The 9,388-nt window shown below is 38.8% G+C and overlaps 1 long non-coding RNA gene across 1 annotated transcript; it reads right to left on the reverse strand.

Annotated features, from left to right (window-relative positions):
- Positions 1–3,110: 3,110 nt before the first annotated feature.
- LOC147819787 (uncharacterized) lies at positions 3,111–7,212 on the reverse strand. Its single transcript, XR_015436513.1, has 3 exons — positions 7,053–7,212; positions 6,673–6,759; positions 3,111–6,541 (listed from the first exon to the last, which is right to left on the reverse strand). It is a non-coding gene; the product is annotated as an uncharacterized LOC147819787 (long non-coding RNA).
- Positions 7,213–9,388: the final 2,176 nt, after the last annotated feature.

A 9,388-nucleotide genomic window follows, 5' to 3' on the forward strand; every position in this document is an offset into this window, starting at 1 on the left:
CCCTGCCTCTCGTTATGTTTGTCAGACTTTCCAGTTGACTGTGATGATGGTGGCGGCCATTTCCAAGTGACTTTCTTCAACAGAAAGTTTGCCCAAGGAGTTGCTATATTTTTTGCTAGGTGCTTTTTGAAAAAAATGTCAGTAAAGGGAGCTGAAAAGTCGGTTAATCTAATGACAAACATGCTGAGTTGACAATACTGCCTGTTTGCGCTAAATCAAAATCGAAGAGCAATGACCAGTGGGTAAACTCCAACACTCGGCCAGTAGTCTCAGTCAGACAGCATTTGGCTGACCAATGGCGTAACTTCATCAGTCAGTCAGTCAATCAGCGACAGACCTGTTTATAGGGCTGGCCCCACCCAACGGTCCAGTTGTGGCTTAAGCCTGAACCTGAGGCTAAAACTACAGGTCCCAGGCAAAAAGTCAACATCCTCACCAGCTGATGATCCATGTAGGAGTCATTGAAGGAAAGGGGCTGCGATGTTCTTGTATTTTAGAGTAGAGTTGAATGTTTTTGTAAGCTATGATGGACAACAAGTTTTCGGGGACGGGGTTTAGCGAACAGTCAGTTAGAGCCTGATCATTCAGTATATTATGGCATTATGTTATCATGTAAAGATAATTGACATGGAAGTGTTATCATCAGACTTTCTTTTCTGTTTCATTAGCTAGTCTATAATGATGAGAGTTGTCCCCCTTCTACATGTTATCTTTACTCGATTTAGATCCTCTGTGTGTTTGATACAGCATTTTACATCTTGTATATGCAGCAGGGTCTTACTTGTTTGTACAGCACATGTGTGGCTCTGTGTTTGCATGTGCATGTACTGAGCACACAAGGATATGCACAATCCTGTTATCAGTATTTAAATTAGGACCGTCATGCGTCATTTCAGAATGCTTGACCATCTGCAGGCGTTCTCTCTTCCCTCAGAGGGACTTGGACAGCATGGCAGTGGCTAATAGTCAGCCTGCTGTGTTTGCACAGGAGCACAGTCTGAAATCTGTCATGGCCTCTGTTTATACTTAGGCACTGCACTTGTGTCTCACCCTGCTGACAAGTGTGGGCCTCAGTCTGGTGTAGTGACGTTATGTTCGCAAACGATCCGATTCTTTTCAGCGACTCTGGTACCAGCAAACTTGGTGAGAGCTGTTCTTTTTAGAACAGTAACCTAACAGCAACCCCCACACTCTAACACGCCAATGGGGAAACTCTAACACTCAGCTGACCAATGGTGTAACTTCATCACTCAGCGAGTCACTCAGTCACTTAGTCAGTCAGTCAGTCAGTCATTCATACACTCAGGGTCCCTTCAAAGAGCCACAATTCCCATCACTATCTGGGAGCCTGCTCCTTTAGTGTGGTTTTTTTTTTAAACTATAATAGTGTTTCTGTGGTGTCATTGTTCTTTAATGGGTGAAGTTCTAATTTAGCCTGATATAAACACCTAAAATATTTCAGTTACGTTTTATTTTAGTCATATTAGTCAAGAGAAAACAGTACCACTCTGTAAAAAGTGATTTCAGCAACTATCATCTGTCCAGCTCTGAACCTCCAAATTTAAGTATAACTATAATATAGAGTATAACTATATTTATACTATATTAAGTATATTTAAATTTTACTTAGAAAATTTGTATTAAGTCTCAACTTGTTCCTGCATTTTGGTGTATGTCATGGACATTCAACATTGTGTCTTTTAAAAAAATTAATTATTTGCTGGGATTCCAGTAAATGGGAGTGGAGGGCAGGATAAGTTTGGGGTGGGTAATGGAGTTTTTGTAGGGGCAGACTCTCTGTAATGTGCATAGATATACACAGATCAGAGTACATGTTTTTTCCATATCTACTCAACATATAAATAACCAACTGTTTGCTAATACACTTGCCATATCAGCCCTTCTCGGACGTATGTGTTCAGATAATTAATAATAATATCAGAAAAAAATGTACTGTAATACTGTTTCCTTTTCAGTTCAACAATATTGGAATTCAGAATTCAAGAATTCAGGGATACATTTGTGAATTTTTGTTTCATGATCGTAATAAGTTTATGCATACAGTATATTCGCAATTTAGCCTATAAAACCACAGCACTTCAGTGACACTTAGTTACTTTTTTATCCAAAACAAAACTCTCATAATGCCCCTTCAACAGAGTAAATGACAGCATCATGACATCATATCAGCTTAAACTGTATGACATAGTTAGGGAGAAATCAAGATAACTACACTGACACCTCACTCATGACAGAAACACTTTTAAAATGGGTTCACATGAAAGCTGGATTTGAAATTTATTAAGTCCATGCTGGAGAGGCTGTCTGAATCCAAACCTTTTTGACACAACCGATCAATAGGCCACAAATTGCTACAGGATGACGTGCAGAGTATAGGAAACCACCTGGAAACCTCATGTTGCTCATAAGAAAATAAAATAAAGATAAGCCTGTTGTGGGTGATAAGGATCAAGAGAGTGGGTTGTAAAGCCACAGTAAAGTAGTAATAATAATAGTATAAATACAAATACATCTCAGCCATCTGGAGGTGGGGTTACTGCTGCACCCTCAGCACCCATGCTTCTTGCAGCCCTGGCTGAGCGACGTCTCAGTGTGGAAACTCCTCAGCACCAGCTGTGTCTTGTGTGTATGGCACATTAACAAACAGCTGTCAGCGACTTTCCTCATTACTCCCAATGGCTTTTCACAAGTTGCAGCATACACACTAATTGTTAATCAGTCTAGTTGTTTTCTTTTACTTGAAAATTAATTTTGGGAGGTGGAGAGGTGTGTGTAATGGAGGTTCATGCAGTGCTCAATAATTGGGCGTTGCATCCCAATGTCCCCCTATAACTGATGGGCCTGACCATCAGTTATAGGTGGCAACCATCCTGCAACCATCCTGGCAACATGATGGGCCATCATGTTGCCAGGAGGGCGAAAAGAAATGAAATCTGTGATCTAGGATAAAAAATATGACCTACAAGGGCATTATGTCTTTTACAATAACAAACCCCTGAACTAAACTGTTTTTATAGCTTTGTTGGTGGAAATGAAAACTGTAGTGTTGATGTCCATATGTAAAAAATGAACTGCCAGAAAGAGGAGAATAAATTGCATCCCCTTTGGGAGAGATAACCATAGGAGATAACGGATCTGAAGTTCTTAGAATAAAAACATAGAACAGGTCATGCGTGTCAGTGAGGCCTTAAGCCAATCAGGACAAACTTCTGTCATCACAGAGGTGGTACCCAGTTGGTGCAGCCAGAGGAGAGCAACTGCACCGCCTGACTTAGAAAACTATAGCCGCCTTGCTCCAGTGAGTTTAAATGTCATGTGACATTCTGCAGAGCCGGCAGTTGGACAAAAAATCTAACCAGCGTGTACACTGTATACTGTGCTCCCAAAAAACGAATAAGTGCAAGTTGAAGCGATCATTTTTGCAGGACCATAATATTGCTTAAGTCAAGTCTAATTTCCATTTGTGTTTGACATAATTGAAATCTTACAATATAAAGAGATTTTCCCTCTTAGTGTAAGGATGGTTTTTTTTCACTATGTCAGCAGGCTTTGTCATATCTTGACACACATATTGATACATAAGTCTTTGCTGCAGCCGAGGGAGAAGTGAAACAGATTAAATCCTGGCTAAGACGTTTTTTGTGGGTTTAACTGGACTCACATCCTGTTTAAGAATTTATAGTCAATTCTGTGGGTTAAGAAACCTGTACCCGGCCCAGTGTAGCAGTGTCAGCAGTGTCAGTCACACAACTTCTTCTGGGGGTGGTTTTTAGACACACTGTGTTAGTGTCAAAGGTATAATGTAAAAGATGTAAATTATGTATCTGATGGGCATCCTCTTTTCCTTCTCAGTGAGGTGAGGTAGATTGAATGCTGGGGTGAGATCCAGAATAGCGTCTATATATACTACATACTTCCCAAAAGCTGCCCCTGCATACATAGAGAATCCGGACATTTTGTTACTGAGCGAACCTTATTTACTTAATATGAATTACAAAATGAGGCTTTGCTATTTTCTTTCTATATGAAAGGCAAACAGCATCACATGGGAAATGGCTCTCAGTGAGTGGAGTGCAGAGGAGCTTTCATGTCAAAAAAAGGGTTCTGCTTAGTTATTCAGCACGTTCTTTGTTGTCGTTGTCCAAGCTTTATACATGAATATGAATTAGTAGGAAAATAAAAAGAATTGTGATTTCATGTTGCAAATCCGAGTTTTGTGGTTTTACTTGCTACTAATATCAACATCATTCTGTGTGTATGTTTTCACACTGATGCACAACTATGAGGACAGTGCTTTCCTGAGTTGAATAACTCGACTTTTGTCTTTGTTGAGATCAGAGTCTTTCTCCGCTGATAGGTTTGTCAGAGGTAAACTGACAGAAACGCGAGCTGCAGGATATTCACTCATCATTTCTCATTAACACCGCTCACTTTGTTTTAATTAGCCGTTGTGACTGACACCTGTGTTACTGTGACACTGTATTCAGGCTTGTGTTATCCTCCTTCCCAGCTGCTGCTCGCCAATCATCCCAAAGTTGTCTGTTGTCTCTATCCCCCAGGAGAGAACCACATGTGGAAAGCGGCCTTCGCAGTTTGGTGACAGAAAGGGATAAATGTTTGATTATTTTAGTTTAATGACTTTGCCACACAGAAAATGTATAATGTGTCCATGGAAGGAGTGAAAATGTTGTCTTTCTGCTGGCCTTTATGTGAGTTGAAACGTTAGAAAAGTTTGTATTTCAGTATATTAAACAACAGTTTAGCTGGGTGGCTTTCAGCCTTTTTTCCAAACAACTCAAGTGAAATGTTGTTTTTAAATGCATAACAAAAAGCCACCACCTTAAGTAAATTATTAGAATAAGAAAAACTTGCGACAATGCTCTTTAAACACCATGAAAACACAAGTTCACTGAGGTATTGTAAAAATATCAATTTTTAAATATGTCACGTTCTGTAACCTCCACAATAATTTTCTACATGAAGTAAAAATGATTTATTCAGTTCTTCTTTTGCTTGTGTCTGTGCCTGAATAGTACAAAGTGTGGTTTGAGGTTTGGTAGCTGCATCACACGGACAATTATTTAGGTGCAGTAAACACCATGATTGTTGTATGATTAATGTTATGCATAAGTTACATAACATTAATCATACAATAATCATACTTTAGTTATTTTATCTGCTTTTTGTTTTTTTATGATCAAAATGTTTATGTCTCCTTGATGGAGTGTTAAGTAAGAGCAACCAACATACCACACATAAAAAACATATATATAGGCCTGCACAGGGATGTAAACATTCATTTTCAGATATTCACATACTTTGTATTTATATGTTTGTGCCCATTAAGGCTGCCCCTGACCAAAGAATTTCCTCGTTGACTGGAAGTCATTAGTTCAAGCCATTAGTTAACAATTTGTTGTACATTTATGATAATGATTTAATTTATTTAAATATATTTTTGGGGGGCATCAGGAATCCAGAGTCCAGGGCTGAGAAGTAATGTTGTAAGTAACATTGCTAACTCTGCTGCGTTACAGAAAAATGCCAAACCGTAATACTGAGCCTCTATGAGTTTAAATAAAGTTCATGAACGAGGCGAGCTGCCAGTCAGCGACACCGGTAAACGCAGTAATGATTCTAAATGTGTTGGAACAACCAGTAAGGACAACGCTAGAGCAATTGGCCATGCTAATGCTTACATGTTTCAAATGATAGGCCATATTTGGGGTCGGCGAATTATAGGTCAGTGTTTACCTTGAGAGTTTGCATGTCCTGGGGTCCTCCTTTACCCTCTCAACCTTCCCTCTGTCTGCTAAAAATGGTTAAGAATGAGGTTTTGTTTTGTTTTATTTTATATTACATTTCTTGGTTGTTTTTGAAGATTATATTTTAATCAGATGAAGGATTTTAGTCACCAGACGTCTGGATCTTAAATTATCACAGAAGCAAGCTGAGCAAACGTTATCTGCAGCTCAGCTCACAGCCCCTCCAAGACCTCCTGTCTCCACCGAACAGCATCAGAAAACACTGATTTCTAATGTGAACATTTACAGATTGTGAAACTGTGAGAACTAAAATAAATGAAGACAAAAGGTTTAGCTGATCTGCAATTTTTCAGCTGTACATGACAATGTAAAATATATGTTATATATATATATATATATATATATATATATACATATTTCATCAAAATATGGTAGGTGTTGAACATAATATCCGTTTAGCTGATCAGATGTTCAAAAGGTCTCCACTGAACATCAACCTGTCTCGAGGAGTTCCTCCAGTGAGCCTGACCCAGAGCTTGAGAAGCCGCCCTCCGCAAACCTGTTTGCATTCAGTTGACTGACCAAGAGGTCTCTCTGTGTTTTCAAGATGTTATATTCCCTCACTATGCTCCTCAGCAGGTTGTTGCAGCAGGAACATGCCTGGATTGTGTTCTCTTGAAACTGATCAGTCTGGCACAGTTCTGCTATCATGGAGGGATTTAAAGGAAGCTGTTCTGCATCTTCTTTTGAATACACTGGAAAAACAAAGAAATTGCAGGTTTTAGTTGCAAAACACTCTGCTTGGGAAACACATAGTATTACAGCTTGAGTTGCCAGTGTGCTAGGGTGTGTGTATTGTGAGGAAAAAATATGGTGCACAACTTACAGGCAAGGCGCAGCGAGATATTAAGAGTGGCCTGTATGACACACAACACTGCTAAAGTTACAATCCCGATTCTGAGGAGTCTTCTCTCTGTGGGTGTCACACATACACATCATTCTGTAATCCATGACAATGACACTGCTATTAAACCTCTAAATTCTGATCACACATTGATGTGACATGATTGGTCTTTCAATGTCGCCTGATACTTCATCATTCTAATATTAAATTATCAAGATACTGAAGCAGCAATAGTAAATTTTACAGAAAACATAAGAAACAATCATTGATGTAATTCCTGAAGAACAAAAGATATTTAGCCGTATCCCTCAGCTGGATTTCTTAATTAAGTTTTTTAGTTTCTATTAACTTACTGCTCTTACCTGCTGGTTGAGTGTTACCACTGTTTGTTTCAGATCCCTGAAGCTCATGTACATTGGTGAAGTCAGAGAGCTCATACTCTTGTGCCATGATGATCTGCTGTGAGAGAGTTTTGCCTTAAATTCAGTCCGTACTGTCGATGCTCTGTACTGCTGCTCTGCGAGTTTTTCAGCATTTGTTTCAAAATAAAGGAAGTTTGTCGGTTTGAGGAAATGGTATTTTTTTCCGTCAGCATCTTAAATGACTAAATTTGGATAGAAATGTTGCTATAGTTACTGTAAGTACCACGTTTGTTCACTCACCGACCTGTATATAGAAATACTTATTATTGGGTCCATCTGATTTACAACCATTTCAATAAAATTGTTAACAGCTCATCAAATCTACATTTACAATGCTTGAAATCTTCCTGCAGTTCTGAATGTCACAAACTGAAAACAGAACCGGTTTAATAAAGTGTTGATCCTGGTTGGTCAAATCTTGTTGTAAATTGATCAGCAGCACAGAACATTTCATTTAGTCTGGAGCTGCGATCAATGTTGTGACCCAACAGCAGTCTGTCTGCTGAGTACAATTTTTGTTTGAATCAGTCAAAATGAGCATTTCACTTCAAATGTGAAATGTTTATTGCATGTTTTTGACATGCAGGTCACATCGTTTATGTCTTGGCAGAGTTAATACTCCTCCTGTTTGTTTATTTCCCACTAGTGGCAGGTAGAAATACGGAATAATTGGTCAGTCATTTGGTTAGTTTGTCTGTGTGGACTTTGATTTTGTCAACAAGTACTGAGCAGATTTTTAGGAAATTTGGTATGGATGTCCAGTTTCCCAGGAGAAAGGTTCCTAATCCCACCATCAGCTCAAAAATGTCCACATTTACACAAGAATTATCTAATAATCAAGGCAAATCAAATGGGCAGATTGCCATGAAATTTAATGCAAACTTCCCAGATTGGACACTCGGTAGGCTTTCCTCCAGTCCCACCCTCAGGCCAAAATGTCAGCATTTTACATCGGATATTTATTATGTTATTGGCATTTTGTTATTTATATCATTAGTAGGTATAACAACCGAATTTAAAAGAAATGTTTTATGAATAGATAACACAGTCACTCTCAATCTCTTTTGTTTTTATCTGACCACAAGACCTCACTGTCATCACAGGCAACGCAGCAGGGAAAGTATCATGGCATGATGAGTCCAGCCCAGACATGCTTCAGCAGCTACGTCACCACATGCTTCCTCCAGTGCTTGTATAAAAGAGGTATGGACTCATGGGGAATGCATTCATTTACCTTCTAAAAAAAACAAGACTCAAATGGAGGCCCTGCTTTTGGCCCTTTTTATTCCTCAAACCTTGATTGCTAACTGAAAAGCAACAGGTGTTTGCCCATGTGAGTCAGTGGTGTAATTGGCAGGTTGAATTTAGCAGATTGAATGGAAGTGATTTACATGTGAACGCACAGAGATTCTTTCGGTGAAGACTGTGCCAAAAGGTAGATCTCAGAAGAGGTTTCGTCATTATGTCTCAAATTCCAGTGTTGGCGTACACAATTGACAAAGCTGTAGGTGGTGTCATTCTGTACAAAATACAGCCATGATCACAAACCATTGGAGAATGTTCATCTCATAGACACTTTTAAATCTACTAACTCACATAAATGTGAAAATAATTTAGTTGTATAATATTGTCATGAAACATTGCTCTGTTTTTCCCTAATCCAGCATCTAAAGAGGAGGAAAAACCTCTTGTACTGTATCGATATTCAGATATTATGACAAAAATGGACTTAAAACAATCATCTGAGCACTACAAATTTAGAGACTTTCCATAAAAATGAACTATGTGCTCAAGGATCACAACAAGCTGAACTGAAACAAAAAGTTGGAAACAACATAGATATTATATGTTTCAAGTAAACAGAATAATTAAATGTGATGAGTCTTACTACACAGCACTACGCATTCAGAGCCTATTCACAATTTATCACTTGCGTGCACACTTTTCTCTGCATTTTCAACAAGAAGATGAAATCACAGGGAGCACTGACAATAGAACATTTAGCGACAGGTACCAAACAACACATGCAGGGTGTGATTAAAGGGAGAATGCAAACACATGGAAACGGCTGGCAAGCTTACGGTTGAGATGAAACCATGAACATGTGAATTACATGTGTGATAAGGCTCATACATAAACTGGTGCCTGTTCAGCCTACATTTATGTATGAACTCTGATCCACCCAGTTTAATATTTTCCCTAGAGGGTGAAATTCCAGGGGAAGAAGATGTTAATAACTGTCACCTGAGCAGGCTGCCACAGTCAAAGCAAAACTT

Source organism: Seriola lalandi, unplaced genomic scaffold (genome assembly GCF_002814215.2).
Source record: "Seriola lalandi dorsalis isolate HSWRI2012SDOR001 ecotype SW California unplaced genomic scaffold, Sedor1 jcf7180002049654, whole genome shotgun sequence".
Lineage (NCBI taxonomy): Eukaryota > Metazoa > Chordata > Actinopteri > Carangiformes > Carangidae > Seriola > Seriola lalandi.